Consider the following 4,455-nt stretch of genomic DNA (forward strand, 5'->3'; position numbering starts at 1 on the left):
TGTTTCAGCAGAACTGTCTGGCGCAATCGTGTAACCTTTATTGTTCGATATCTAATTGCCGGTTTTAAGTGCTAACACTTCGTTCATACACGTTCATACAGTTTGATTTAGATGAATTGTACTCTGAGCAAGTTGGAGTATTCAGATACGTATATCTTATCAGACGTTTAGGGATGTAGTATCGCGTATTGAGATGTGGGTAATAGGGTCTGGTAATTTCTTAATAACTAATTTTCATCAATTTCTTAATGACTTGGAAGGAGGCAGGAGGATAATTTTGGAGAATTTCGATATTTGTGGAGGGGCGTCGGTGGAAAGGAGGAAACCAAATCCGTCAAATCACCCGAGACAACACAGGAAATGAAAGGTTGGTGAACTTGATTTATCACATAAACTGCGGTATTATACAAGGATTTCCGGCTCTGAGAAAAGTCGTAACAACACACGTGAAAAAATATCGTATTTTTTCACGTGTATTGATAAAGCCAATCAGCCGCTGATACGTCACTCGCCTTTAGCGGTCAGGTTGATGAATGAACGGCAAAGCTTTCACGATTCTCAATACAAGTTATTTGTCGGAGCTTTTTCGAGTTATGCCGACTAAAACGCTAAAAAATCCGTATCGCTGACAGACTGTGTGGTTCAAACTTTCTTAGAAGGGGAAGGAAACCAATATACTAAAAGTAAAACCGAAAGTTACATATTCAGTGGGTTTGGTGTGAGTATTTCTCTCGGCTGAGAATAAAATTTACAATTGGAAGATTTGCCACTGGCCGATTTTCGCCGTTTACCTGAAAGACTTCTTCTGTCGGTAAAGACAAATTCAATAAATGAGAATTTTGTAAATTGAAAATCACGATCATTGTTGTTTTTGTAATCATGATTCAACGCATTTTTCCATCTTAAGAGTTAGCGCCAACGCACTCTACGATTCTTATTCGGGGATTGTCGATTCATTTATCTTCATTCATTGATGAAGTCAGCATTGACGTGTGCGATTACGGAATACGACTTCAACTTATGGTGAGCTACTTCTTAAATTCTATCATGGTTCATCTTAGCCGATAATCATTATTGATACCATCGAGCGTATTTTTTAATAGAGGAAAAACTACGGGAAACGGCATTTCCCAGATGAAGTATACGTTTCTCGTCATCAGCAGCATCACTTGTACAGCTTTGATTTTTAGTTGGGATAACAGTGACCTAACGTGTTTGTGATTCTAATTTAACGACGGGCTCGCTAAATGAGACAGGTTCTTGATTCAGTAATCGCCACGAACTGGAGCAGCCAAAGAAATTGAGCCTGCTGCATTTCTATCTTTTGAATATTTTTTTTCTTAATGTATTCTTCCCCTTTTCTCTTAACAAGAATAAGTTTTAACATTTTAACTGGATTTATATTTTAACATTTCACTTAACTGTACGCAAAATGTTGCAAGGACAGCTGTCCAACCCTGATCCAATAGCCAACTGTTGTATTGGTCCAGTTTTTCATTTAGCTTTATTAGTCGCTTACGATTTCATTGGTTATATGTGATATAAGAGAAAGTTCAAATTTCTTCTTCCTCTTCTTTCAGTTGATTTTAAATTGGATGTTTTGCCTTGTGTTGATTGGTACTGTCGGTTGTTGGGTGTTTGGCAGTATCTTCAACTGGGTTGGGTGTTTGCGCTTGACCCGTGGCAGGATCCTTTGCCTCGAAGTAGGTTCCGTTGCTAGGTGCTTTATGCCTGCCAGCATCTTGGTTACTATTTGATGAGGACCACACAACCTTCCTTTCATTGAGATCTTTGTTCTTGCAAGCACACCTTGACCCCCAGACTTTCCAACCGCATCCTTTCCAGTCCCACTTTCGTTTGTTGATGTATGCAGTATTTTTGGTTTGACCTGTAATTTGTTTCACCGACTTGTAGCGAACGCACGTTTTTCCTTTGCAAGTACACCAGGCTCCAATTACGTAATGACAATCGTCATCGTTATGGCAACCTTCCTTAGCGAGAGAACATTCCAAGTCTGGTTTTTTACTCTCTGATTGTTTGGTGTAGTCGAACTATTGAACTGCAACATCTCCGCTTTTACTGTAGAGACAACCATAACCCAAGTATCCACTGTAGTAGTACTGGAGAATTGTTGCTCGGATGTGATTCTTAGATCCTGTTTTGAAGCGATCTTTTAATATTTCCCAGACCGGTTTGAAAGTATGCTGGACAGGCGAAGGTGCCTCGTCAGCTTAATTCATGAGTTTCTTAATCAGTTCAGCCGACGTCTTTCCATTTGCCAACGCGCTATTTGTATCCCTTAGTCCTCCCCTGACGAACCGTGTCTCGCTAGTGCTCATCTTGCTTGCCTTGGATTTTTCACTGTTTGTCACATTAGAACAAGCCGAAAGACCAAGCTCTCCAACATCCGTGGGACCTGCAGCCGAGACACAGGCTCTCACCTGGAAATCTCTTTTACTATACGATTCAGAGCTCTCTGCGAACACTATTTGCTGGAATCTCGATCCGGTCTCCACAGACGTTATGACGTGAGAGCCGTATTTATCCAAGAAAGTTTTATATTCTTCCCAAGAATTGGGAAGCCAAGGATGATCAATTTTTAATGGCAACTCCTCTAGGTATTCCATGAATTCTTCATTTAGGGTGGAGGTTTTGGCACTTGTGAGGCATTTTTTATCGACGTATATCTTTTTTGCCAACGCCTGCTTGATCAAAGATATGCCACTCACTTCGCTTTTCTCTGAGCTTTTGCTCTATGTTGCCACTGATACAGTAGCACCCAAAGTAAACGTAGAGGTTAACGATGCGCTCAGGCCTGACTCGGTGGCAAGTGACGTATAAAATTCCTTGGTATTTTTATAGTAATCAAAATTGCTGCAGGACGTTGTATTAATGAACTTTTTGAAGCATTTTGGTGGAAGTGGATCAAAAATGCTATTCTCCTTTTCTTGAAAGTCGGCCAGCAAGTTTATGTTCGGTAGGAAAATTATTTTTCCAAGCCCCTCAGATTCACCTTTGGTAGCTTTTTTCGCTTCTTTAAGCCCGTTTGATTCACCTTTGATAGCTATTTTTGCTTCAGAAAATGCGAGTGTCACGCAAAGCGACAGAACCAGGGAGGCAAACATGGCTTATAGCTTGGAATTCGTCGTTTTCTTAATGTCGCAAGAGGACACAAAAAATCTGCGAAACAGACACAGGTTTAGATTAACCGAACAGCATTTTGTCTACTTAAATATCCACTTCTTCAGAGAATAATTAGTTTGGAAAACCCTAATGGCAACGAAAATGATATTGATAATGATGATGTATAATAATGATAATAACGATAATAGTTAAGATAATAATAATAATAATATTATCACTTACAATTATCAACCTTCATCCAAAGTTATATTTGAAAACTTCTTTGAAATTCTTAAGAGATGAACGTTTTTAAGCGTCAATGGCTTTATACCCGTCGGATCATTTTTCTCTTGTTAATGTGATTGGTATATTCTTCGAAGTAACACGATGTTTCATTGTCGGTGGACTGTTGATCGATGGTCTGTCACCATTTAATAGATAGTCAATCGTCAACTAGCCAACGATTGGCCGAATGTCGTTCTATTTCATTGGACATATCTATTAAAATATAATTTGATACATTTTGCAATGCTCGACGTGATATACCGATGATCCACTTTACTACCACCGCTCAGCGACAGACCTAAATGAAATAATAATCTATGAAATAACTTGATTGATGGAACCCATAAAAAATTAGTTGGTTTAACTACTGTTATAGGGTCAGAAGGAGCAAGAATAATAATGCAAAACCTCGACGTACCAAGAAATGGCCCATTGTTCCCGGTCAACTTTTCCATTAAGCATCAAACAACAGTCCTGAGGGACTTTGGCCGATGGAAGGCAGAAAAGCTCGTAACTGATCGAGAAAATTATCGGAGTGACAATTTTGCTGCACTGGGGGAGTGGGTAGTGTAAATATGCACTAATCAATCTCCATCGATGTACCCAAGGGTAGACTTGACCCTCGTTCAGCGCATCGAGCCAAAGGTTCGCAAATTCAAAAATAATCAAATTTAGCCGTATTGCAGTGACTCATATAAACCACCTCTCTCTATGTGTAAGTCAAGTCGCCTGGTAAAAAGTCAACGTACAAATATATTTTTTGGTCTGACTACTGGTGTTAAATACAATCGAAAGTGACTGTGGAGAGCCTCGAGGCGATTAAAGACCTTGTTTCTGGCGCACAGCTGTTTTCAAACGAGGAGCTCGTCATTTTCAGAACCAACATGTTTACCTAACACGAGGATCCTTCTTTGCAAAAGCGCCGAGCTCGTGTAACTATGATGATGATACAAGATATACAGATCAAAGCAATGATTTCTAGTTTTTGCGAGAGCATATATTTTAGTTATTTTCGTTTTCAATCAAACGCGTGGCAAGATGAGGGTG

General features: G+C 39.6%; 1 pseudogene; it reads right to left on the reverse strand.

Moving 5' to 3' along the window:
• Nucleotides 1-1,493: 1,493 nt before the first annotated feature.
• LOC113674441 (DELTA-alicitoxin-Pse2b-like) lies at nt 1,494-3,125 on the reverse strand (annotated as a pseudogene).
• Nucleotides 3,126-4,455: the final 1,330 nt, after the last annotated feature.

The sequence above is a fragment of the Pocillopora damicornis genome, chromosome 2, assembly GCF_964200805.1.
Source record: "Pocillopora damicornis chromosome 2, jaPocDami1.2, whole genome shotgun sequence".
Classification (NCBI taxonomy): domain Eukaryota; kingdom Metazoa; phylum Cnidaria; class Anthozoa; order Scleractinia; family Pocilloporidae; genus Pocillopora; species Pocillopora damicornis.